Below are 12,043 nucleotides of genomic sequence, written 5' to 3'. Positions count from 1 at the left end.
AGAGATTAAGTGTTTTGGGCGTTATAAGAAGTGAGTGATGACTCTAGCCAAGAATTTAGAAAAGCTTTCTGGGCTGCAGTACACTTGATCCGGACCTTAAATTCTGAGTTGGATTTGGACATGTGATAATGTCTAGAAGGACATATGAATGGAGGAAGAAAGCATAAGCAATCATGGAGGAAAAAAAGTGGGGGGCAGGGGGAGGGTGATGAGTTTTTATTATTCTTGTGACTCCAAAAATTGTCTTAGCTAGTTGGTTTTTCATACAGTCTGATAGGCTGTAATTCTTTTTGGAAGTCCAAACTTGTGAGGAACTTTAAAAAAAAACTAGATTAATCAAGGAAAGAGAGGAACTAATAGTTATAGAATACCTTCTATGTGACAGGCATCCTAAATGGTCTCACTAAATCCTCAAAACAATACCTGGGAGGGGGGTATTCCACCCACCCACCCATTTCACAGATGAGAAAAATGAGGCTTAAGAAATTAAATAAACTTGTCCAAGGTTACATCGCTTACAGGAAAAGAAATCAGAGCAGGTATTCAAACTGAAGTTTGATTGCCCCTAAATCCCACATGGTATCTATGAGACCATACTCTTCCTTAGGATGATGTAAAGAGGGTCATAGCATTATTGTAGGGCATTCCTCAGCCAAGATCTGTGTACCTGGGGTCTGAAGGTACAGAGTTCCTGTTACAAGAGGTAATTTAATTTCAGTAATACAACATCATCCACCACATTAAATTAATCATATTAATTTGGATTTTGTTGGTTTTAACGTATTGTTTTTACTTAATTTGTAAATTTATTTTGGTCTTATATTTGTTTAATAGCTAAGAGTATATAATTAGTGTTATATTTATATTTTTTTATATAATTTTTAAAGGATTCACTCCATTTACAGTTATTACAAAATACTGGCTATTTTCCCCATGTTGTATACATCCTTGTATATTTGTACATTTCAAGTACCATTACAATAAAAATATTTTTTCAACATTCAAAGGATTGGAATTTTTTTCCATTAAAAAGGCTCCATGTATTTCTCAATTCTGAGAAAGACCGTAATAACACATTGTTCAAGCATAACTGTTAGCCATAACATAGACTTTTTTCATGTTGACAAGTCTGTGGAGAAACAATATGACTGCATGATGCAAGAGCTGAGATTTTTCTACAACTTCATCTTATTCTTTTGCACCAGGGCAGAAAACAACACCCAGGATGGTGTGTCATATGAAATTGTGAGTATTCCATTCACGTTCTGTTGAACTGAAGTCAAAACTAATTGGGGGGAATTCCCTGGCAGGCCAGTGGTTAGGACTCCGTGCTTCCACTGCACGGGGCACAGGTTTGATCCCTGGAACTAAGATCCTGCATGCCGTGTGGCACGGCCAAAAAATAAAATAAAATAAAATAATCCCTAAAAAAAAAAAAACCCAATTGGGGAAGAAACTCTTTTTTTATATATTTATCACTTTTAAATTTGAAAATTTTATAGATATTGAAAAGCCCTAGATTTTTTCAAGTTCTTCCTCCAGATTAAAGAAGTAGGGACATAATTCCTGTCTTGTTAGTCCCACAAACAATATAAATGTAAGATATTTAAGTCACTTTAGTTATCTGGGTGATAATACATAGTTTACATTTTTATAATACATTTCATAAATGCACATATATTAAATATTTGTCATTTATAGCTCCCCTTTTCTTCTTGTTCTCTTTCTCATTTCCAGTCTGTTCCTTCTATTATGGTAAGTGGCAATGAATATTTAAGAGAGGATTCCTTCTTTTCGAAAAGAAGAAGTCATATCCTGCCTGGCAAATTTTTAAAAGTAAGAAACAAAGAAGGCACTGACTTCATCTCTAGGTAAGGATGAATAACTTTAATTACTCAGTGAGTATAAAATTTAACACAGGGCTTCCCTGGTGGCACAGTGGTTAAGAACTCACCTGCCAGTGCAGGGGACACGGGTTCCATCCCCAGTCTGGGAAGATCCCACATGCCTCAGAGCAACTAAGCCCCTGCGCCACAACTACCGAGCCTGCAATGAGAAGCCCGCGCACCGCAACAAAGATCCAATGCAGCCAAAAATAAATAAATAAAACAAATAAATTAAAAATAATAATATATATATAAGCATAAATTTAAAAAAAATTTAACACATGCTTTAAATCCCTTACTCAGGCCCTTAAACCCTGTGCCTTCCTTTTTTATTTTATTTTTTTTCAATCTTTTTTTTTATTCAAGTATAGTTAATTTGCAATGTTGTGTTAGTTTCAGGTGTACAGCAAAGTGATTCAGATATATATATATTCTCTTTCAGATTCTTTTCCATTATAGGTTATTACAATATATTGAATATAGTTCCCTGTGCTATACAGTAGGTCTTTGTTTACCTATTTTATATACAGTAGTGTGTATATGTTAATTCCAAACTAAACCCTGTGCCATCTGACCCAAATGACACACACATACATCATGCAGTCAACACCCATCCCTACTTACGACCAATGTCTTGACCTCTGTCATCTCATTTCTGCTTTATGCTTTTTCTTCTAGTTACAGAACTCTAGAAAATTCCCCACATTTGCCCCCTCCACCATCCCACTCCTCACTGACAACCAATTTGGCTAATCTAGTTTCGAACCTGGACGTCTTCTTCAGATATGGTTTTGTCTTTTGCCTCCATCTTTCTGGCTATTGTGGATGACTCGTACCCAAAAGGCTGCCCACATCCCTGTGTGACACTGACAAGAGTAAGCAGCCTGGTTTCCCTTGATAAGAGATTGTAAACATTCGAACTTAAAAACTTGAAGTCAGAAAAAATAAATGTTTAAACATGAGTCTGCATAAAATACCACCCAAACATTTGACAGGGGAGGAGTAAAAGGGTATATATAGAACAGAAACCTCCCAGGCAGACCTTTATATTATTTTCGGAACATAAAGGAATGAAGGGCATTGTTTCTGTGCAGAGGAGGCCCCAGAGAAAGGTGCCCCTGCCCAAAACAAGAACCCAGAGTGACTTGACCGCCTCAGTCACCACCGTATTCCACAGTGCCTAGAACAGCCGCCTCTGAAAAGTCAAAAAGGACATTATGGAAATTTCCATGTTGACCAGTTCCACTGTATTTAAACATTCTAGAGGATGTTATTCTCCAGGAATTTTTACTTACATTTCACCTCCTACAGAACTAATATATTTCTTCTCATGGAGAAGATAGAGAATAAGAAATCATTATTCTTCATACAGTGTTCATAGAGTGTCTACAGCTTGTTGCAAAGGAAGTTATTTTCTTCTTCAGATTTCAATCTTTCAAGTTTCATTGTCAATCCAATTTTCTAATATTTTTCTCTCTCTCCCTAAATTAGTTTAAATATACATATCTGGAGACATTACTAAAACATTAATAAGGGGATTTTATACAGTAGGAAAAATCACCTGATTTCATCAAATGACCCAGATTTGACAAATTTGAATTTTTTGAACCAAACAGGACATATTTGACAACAGGACTGTACAGACTTCTGAGTTAATTAGAAACTCTAGTGTGATAAAGCCAACCACGTGCTTAAAAAGACTGATTAACAATGAAGGGAAGATGGGCTCCACTGCAGGAAGACTTAACAACATATTTGGGGTTGCGACTAGTTGCAACTAATAACGCAAGCAGTATTCATTATTTTGTTTTTATATAAATCTTGTTAAGTGGTAAAATACAACTGACTTCCTGTGTGCAGGAAAACGTCCTGTGTAAGTGAGACAGAGTGTGCAAGGAACACTAGCAGACCCTGAAAGAGACCCAGAAATCTGTTTTTGATTTTTTTAGAAAGTCTACCATGATAATTCATCTCTATCATAGCTGTAAATACTTCCTAGAAGTTAGAGAAGTGTCCTTTCAAACAATTTCACATTAAGAAGGCTGTGGTCGGGCTTCCCTGGTGGCGCAGTGGTTGAGAGTCCGCCTGCCGATGCAGGGGACACGGGTTCGTGCCCCGGTCTGGGAAGATCCCACACGCCACGGAGCTGCTGGGCCCGTGAGCCATGGCCGCTGAGCCTGCGCGTCCGGAGCCTGTGCTCCGCAACGCCAGAGGCCACAACAGTGAGAGGCCCACGTACCGCAAAAAAAAAGGCTGTGGTCTCCCAACCTACCTCCTTACACGCCTTCATGACCCCACTTAGCCCACTCCATGATTAACCTCACAGATCACTGATGAACTCAGCAGCCTCATTAGTTATCACTTTGACAGAGAACCTACCTCTAAGGGGAATGGAAGGGCAACACGGCACTTGTCTTTATCAAAGCACTCATCACACAATGTAAAAATGACCCATCGATTTGTCTGACACTTGGTAAGCTCCCCTGGGGCTGGAACAATGTCTTGTTTGCTTCCTATTTCCTAAAACTGGCAGCACAGCACTAGCACCTGGGAAATAGGAGGCACTCAGTAAATGTTTCTGAATGAGAGAATAAATTCTGTTGTAAAACACTGGGCAAACATGTTGTAATGTGTCCCTCCCATGTAGTTTATAAAATTTTGGACTTGGGAGAGTGCAATGTTCCCAAATTTTTATTCTAAAAATTTTATTTGCCTAACAGTTTTGTTAAATTTAGTCCTAAACTATGAGAATGAACTGATAAAGTGAGTAAAAAAGGTGACCTTGGTATCCTTTTCTATTTTAAAAAGTCACTTAGAGTTTGTCACATTATATCATGTAATTGATCTCTACAAAGTAAATGTATCTAATTTGAACCCTGAATATGCTGATGAGTGCTATATAGAGGTTACTATCACATATATCCTTAATTCTATCAGTTTCATCTTATAGCTTAAAAAGAAAGCAACACACACACACACACACACACACACAAGCAGCATAAGAAAAGGCCAATGGCATTGTAGGGTAGCAAAACATATCATCCCAAAATACAGTCGTCCCTCGGTATTGGGAGGGAATTAGTTCCAGGATGCCTCTCAAAATCCACAGACGCTCAAGTCCTTTATGTAAAACAGCATTGTACACTCTGCCCTCCGTATCTGCAGGTTCCGGGGTCAGTTGAAACCCTGGATCTGGAACCCGTGGATAGGCCAACTGTGTGTCACTTTGGCATAAGGATTATTTTTGAGCGGAAGGCAATTGAGAAAAAGCAGATACAAGAAAAGCTTTCTGCCCTCCTGTTTGCCTAAAACAGAACATAAATGTACAAAGGTGTCCCTCCTCCCTCTCTCTACCAGGAAGGACAAAAGTTAATCACAAGAGACATATTTAGATCCTCATCACCTAGAGATGGCACCAGAGGAATCTATATAACAGATTTTACTAGCTAGTCCTTGTCTTCCATTAGTTTCTCATATATTTGCCTTTCCACTATTTGCTATCCCTAGAGACTCAAGGTCCTTTTCCTTTTCCTTGTCATATCTCTAAAAATGTTTTGTTCCTCTGCTAAAATGCTAACAAAACCTTTGAGTTACTCATCTCTGGTACTCCCATGTGATACATGCATGGTGCACATGTTAATAACCATCTGTTTGTTTTTCCCTTGTTAATCTGCCTTTGGCCAGTCTAATTTACAAGGCCACAGCTAGAGAACCCAAGATGCGTAGAAGAGATGTTCCCCTCCCCATCAGCATCAACTATGTAGAAACTAAAATGGCATTTGTGGCAAACCCCAAGGATTTTTGTGTAGGCAACAACCTATATTTTGTATTCTTATTAGGTTTATGCATAAAATAATTATTCACAAGGTTTTTTATTTATTTGGTTTGTATGTTTTTAATTTCATCCTTACTTCCAATCTTTAAGAAAGTATGACTGAGAGTACAGGAAGAGCAGAGTATGTGGTGAGGTAAGAAAATGGCAATAACAAGACTATTCTGAACAAAAATGGTGAGGGTACACCATCCATTGTTGATTTTTAGGGATCAAATCATAGAACAACCATTAAAATTTTTGAATTGTTATATCTAGGTAACTCTTCAAAACACACACACAAAATTAAAGGATTCCCTGAAAGGGTATTGGAATTTTATAGTGGAATAAGCCCACTATAAAAATATGATACAACTGAATTTGTTCTATCTACCCCATATTAACTTATTGATAAGCTGAATAGTGTTCCTTCTACAAATAAATGATATGGCCTGTTTTACATGAATTGTTTTGGAAAGGAGTAGTTCCAAGGATTATCCTTCTCATAAGGCCCTGTGCTACAGAGACTGGCATGCCACTTAAATTCTCTTTGTCAGTTCTAATGATGTGTCTAGACATGCAGAAGGAAGTAAAAAATTGAAGCAATCAACTACATAATTTGGACAGAAAATCACACACAGCTGAAATATTGATTGGATAAAAGAAAATAAACTTCCTGCTAGTACTCACTTTTCACTGTCTGCTCAGACACAATTCTTACCTGGAATGCAATACCTGGGCTCAAAATTGGCATAAAAAGATATTTGAAAATGTATGCAATCCATCTAAATTGTTGGTTATCAGTGTACCCTCACTACAGAAATAGGGACCACTAATCACAACAAAATAAACTCCAGTTCTCTGTGGTCACAGTCCTTAGCCATAACCTAAACTTGTATGGACATTACCCCAAATAACTGCATAGGAATTGGCATTTGGACCAAATATGCAGATTGGATGAACATTCAGATATACCATCTGATCTTTGGATTTTCAGTTTTTCTACATATTTACAAAATATCTATTAACTAAACCTTTTTCTACAAATACAAAAGCAAGACTGTAATTTCAGTGGGTTTGATTGGGCAGACAAGAAGCAAAGAAGGTTCCAGGAACCCTACATGTAAGTTATTTCATGTAATCCTCACAAAAATTCTTCATTCTTCCATTCAACAAAAAATGACTGAATGCCCACTATGACAATGCAGTTAAAATAAAAAGAGAGATGGCCACTCCTCTCGTAGAACTCACAGGGAGATCGACACAGCAAATAATCACCATTAAGCTCAGTGCTCTAACGAAAAGAAATATAATTCTCTGAAAGCATATGACAAAGGAAAATGATTTAGACTATGCATTTCTCATTTCAGAGATGAGACTACAGAGGTTAAGTAACTTGATCAAGATGACACAGCCAAGGTGTCCTGGAGGTAGGATTCCTTCCCAGTCCTGCCTGACTCCAGAGCCCTTGCTCTTTTCCTTGTTCCTCTCAATCTCATTAAGACAGCTGCATGAGAAACAGCAAGCCGGAAAGATTCTTGACGGTGAATTATACTTCCCTTTCTTCCAGCCCTTCTAGTTTAATATTTCCTAAAAATGTCCCTCTAAGTTTGAGGAAAAGCTTTGCAAATCCTTGCAGTATTAATTAATTCTGCTTTTATTTAGATACATTGCACCTCTCTGGCTCCATGCTGGGACGTGATGTGGCTAGCTGAGTCAGTCCACAAAATCTTGGTCAGTAGTTATCATGTGTATTATAAATACCAGGCAGGGGATAATGATGAAAATAGTCCTGAGACCTAGAGCAACCACAGGTCTTATGGCAGACAGCGTAGCTACTGCCCTTTTGTGTAAATTAACATTAGAATTTAACGTTCAGTTGATTTCACACTTCCTATATTAGTATTGGAGGTAGAACATATTGACCAACTTTTTCACATCTTGGTATGTCACCATTAAGGTGACCGACTGGTCCAACTTTTCCTGGAACTTTCCTGATTTTAAAACTGGAAGTCCTGATCTTGAGAAACTCAGGCCCAGGCAAACAAGGATGGTTGGTCACCCTAGTCACTGTGCTACTCAGGGATTAGAGAGCTATATATTTATTTGACCATTTATTTTGAAAACACAGGCAAATGTATACTTATTTGGTGATATTGCATTGAAGTACATGGGGTGCTCAATGCATACATGAAAGTTCAAAGCATTGCCCCTCATTAGCAATGCATATCTCACTATAGTATGCAAAACAGCAATGAATGTAGTATATTAAATGCAGGATTTCCATCAATCCCTGCATACAGGTACACATACACATCTATAATGTGTTGCCTCAGATGATTTGTACCTTTGCTGTTTATTTTAAATAAAACTGTGCCTTTTGCCTACCCTGGAAGAAATAACCATGAGCTTCACGTCTGAGGAGCATGCATCCCACTGCACACAGCCACATATTCCAGTACAGTTTTGGCAGACATCATCCCACCAGTCCCTTAAACAACTCCAGGGAACTTTCCCCCAACCTTCCCCCAGCAGCAGCAACTTTCCCCCAGCAGAAAAGCAGGAACTTTTTCCCCAATGCAGTAATTACTGCGTGTCTTGATAGAGGCAAACATGGTGCGCTTCTAAACTTCATAGCTACACTATAAAATTTACCAATTGGCAGGTAAAGTTTTTTGTTTGTTTTTATATTTTCCTAGAGAAAACAAAGTTAAAGGGTCAAAATTGGTACACACTTAATTCATGATTCTCTGCTTAGTTCAGTTTTACCAATACAAAAAGCTGCAAAAATGCTGAATACCAAAGCCAAATTGTTACATTAGTGGAATTCTACAGCTCTGACAAACTGACAAGAAATTATCAGTTTCTTCCAGAGCAAAAAAATTACAATTATGACAGCAGGAGCTCTAACAGATGGAAGGGCATGTACGTGACTACATGTACGTGACTACATGACTACTACTACTGCATGTAGTCATGCTATAGTCCACCATGTGAGTCAGCATCTATCTTCCAACAGGCACAATTTCCAGATTCAACTGGTGCATTATGTTATGGGCAAAATTCAGCCTTCTGGAATCTTAGCGCACCTCTAAGATAATCAAAAGAAATTGTACACAATCAAAAACAGACTTGGGACAAAAGTAAATAATTATTCCAGGGTGTTACAGGAAAAAGCCCCACGGCCTGAAAAACATGTTCAACATGATTATTATAAGTGATTAAGATATTTTTCTCTCTTCCTTATGAAAAAAAGAAGTATAACTATGTCAACAACACAATGTTATTTTCTTAGTGTTGTTACTTTTGATATAAGTGAAAAACAATATTTAATAACTCTTGCTATTAAAAATAGACTCAAGTCCCCATCTTTACATCCAGCTTCATCAATCAGAGAGAAAGTCAGTCAAGCCAGAAGCATCCTAGAAGGAAGAGCCAGCTTGTTTTGCTGTCAGTATTACTCTTTTTCTCAATGCAACTTACCAAAGGTCCTTTGAGGATTCATGTTCAGCACCCTTCTAGGCAAGCAGAGCATATAGTGTTGGTTTTGTTACTAATTCAACAGCTACCAATTATGGAATACTTAATGGGTACCAGGCTTTGTCTCAGGCAAGCGGCATAAACTGTCATAAATCCTTACAACTATGAATGGTAGGAATTGTTTTTTTTTTAATTTTACAGATAGGGAAACAGACACAGAGGGTTGATTAACTCTGCAAAGATCACCCAGGAGGAAGCAGCAGCAACTGGATCACATCATGAGTCTGTGGGATTCTGTCCATATAACCATGTATACACCACGATGCTTTAAAGTGTTAAAACACAGCATAAGTTAATATTTTGCTTCTCTCAGACTTCTCTTTAGAAAACAGAAAAGTTCTAAATTTTATAAAACCTTGTTTTTTGTTTTATTTTATTTTTTAAGTGCGGCATGAATCAGTCATCCAGGCTATTTTTCCTGTGATATTTGAAATATTTTGAACACTCGACACTACAACATAACATAAATTGACATAATTTATGTCATAAAAATAAAATCATTTTGTTTGGATGCATCCTAATGTCTATGAAAAATCTTAGGAGTTGGAGGCTTGCAGCATTCTTTCTTGTTACTGTTTTGTTTTCATTATTCTCATCTCCTTCTAAAAACCACTTGAAGGTGATCAGAATGTTAAAGTCCAAATAAAATAAGATAGCTAATTTTTTACAATTGTAAAATGACTCGAAATAGATGTGATGATTATGGAAGTTAAGCACTAAATTTAGTTTCGAGTTTCTATCAGTTATAGAAAATAGGTAAACAAGTGAGAATATAATTCTCATCATTCATTCCATTAAAAAGCAAACAAGTTCCTCAGAAGAGTCAAATATTTTTCTGACAGTAACTCTTGAAAGAGATTTTCTTAAATTACTACCATTTAGTGAGTATCCACTCTGTGCTAGGCCCTGGCCTTGGCAGAATACATCTATTTCCTTTTAAGAAGAACAAACATTATTTCAATCTTTCTAATAGGCTTATGGAATAAAATATCTTTGACTAGTTTTTTAATTGAGTCATTCTTCAAACGAGTTTTTTTTTTTTTTTTTTTTTTTTTTTGCGGTACGCGGGCCTCTCACTGTTGTGGCCTCTCCCGTTGCGGAGCACAGGCTCCGGACGCGCAGGCTCAGTGGCCATGGCTCACGGGCCTAGCCACTCGGCAGCATGTGGGATCTTCCCGGACCTTCCCGGACCGGGGCACGAACCCGTGTCCCCTGCATTGGCAGGCAGACTCTCAACCACTGCACCACCAGGGAAGCCCCAAATGAGTATTTTTTAATCTGCCTTCTATTTAAAAAAAAAGAAAAAAAGACGATATAGCATTAACTATTTATTAATGCAGGAACAGCATTTCTGGAAACTGAGACAAATGAAAGATGATACAGCCTGGCAAGGTCTGATTTCTGAGGAGCTGTCCTAGTGCAGGAATAGAATGAAAGAACCGAGAGAAAGGAATAAAGCTAATCCTTTCACCAGCTCTGTGAAATATCAAACACCTCAGGTAAGCCTCTGACATTTGCAAGACTACAGTCAGTTTATAGATGAATTCCTTAATATGTTCCTGCTTCATTGTGCTCTTTGTTGCCAAAAAAATCCCTGATATGCAAAAACTAATGTTAGAATTCGGTAGTATTGCTAAAAATTCTCATGGGTAGAATCTGTCATCCTGCTTTTGTTTTAAATAAGCTGATGTCTATTTTGTAACTTTAAATAGGTAACATTCACTTTAGAACTTGAAAATATATACTGTTTTTAAAATGGGAAATATGATTACTTAGGATGCAGTTTATATCGTTGCTGTAGGTAAACTTAGAAATTTGCCTTTGTACTTTATACTCCCCTTCGGTTTTGTTTTCAGTATTTAAGATAAGCAAAACCTACTTTCTGTGATTCTTTATTTCTTTGTGCTTTTTAAAATGAAATGAAGCAATTACTAATAAGGCATTTTCACTTTTATATTTTTTGTATTATAACATTTTTATGTTTAGACATAATTGGTAATCCATTACAATACTTGAAGGAACTCAAACTCAAGAGTTTTTGAAGACCACAAATGGATTATATAGAAATAAATGGAAAATATACTATCCTAGAATATTAAATATATACATTTACGAAGCAGTTAACTTATGCTATATTTACATATATTATGAATGTGATTCAGAGGGTCTAGTTTCTGGTGAGAACCAAGACAACATCTTTGCTGTTGGGACTCTGGACTCCTCCTTTTCTGGGTTCTGTAAATGTTTTCCTGCTGTGTGGCTCAGTTCTGAACTTGCATGTTTTGATCTTGTATTAGGACGCTTATTACAACAGACAAAAAACACTTAGCTTTTCATGAATTTGCTCAAAGCTCATTTGGAGTCATTATCTGTAAGTGATTTGGGGGACAGTTTACATTCTCCAGAGATCACACTCAAATACCTCCCACTGCTTATTCAGAACCAAGGTGGGCCATTTTCTCTTTAAATGGAAAACAATGAATCCTCCCCATATGTGTTGTATTTTGGGGACCAAGGAAACAGTCCCCCCCAGATCTCTTCCAGGTGGAGTCTGAGCTGACACTGGCTTCTCTCTTTTCAGGAACACGGAATCCTAACATGTCTAGGTAACCTAGTTAATTCCACTCCTCAACTGGTCTTCAGCTCAGGGCCTCTCTACTGTAAGCTATTCCATATCTGTCCGCTGGAGAAGTATGCTCCTCACGTTGCACTGAGCTCCTCTTCTGTGAGTCCCATAACTGAATTCTACTCTATTACTTTCAATTTATCTGAAATATCAAATGGCTGGTTTGAGAGAACTGAACAC

The sequence above is a fragment of the Aethalodelphis obliquidens genome, unplaced genomic scaffold, assembly GCF_003676395.1.
Source record: "Aethalodelphis obliquidens isolate GAN/ISIS:26980383/991018 unplaced genomic scaffold, ASM367639v1 scaffold19, whole genome shotgun sequence".
NCBI lineage: Eukaryota > Metazoa > Chordata > Mammalia > Artiodactyla > Delphinidae > Aethalodelphis > Aethalodelphis obliquidens.
The sequence above is the reverse complement of the archived record's forward strand: the minus strand, read 5'-3'. Positions refer to the sequence as shown.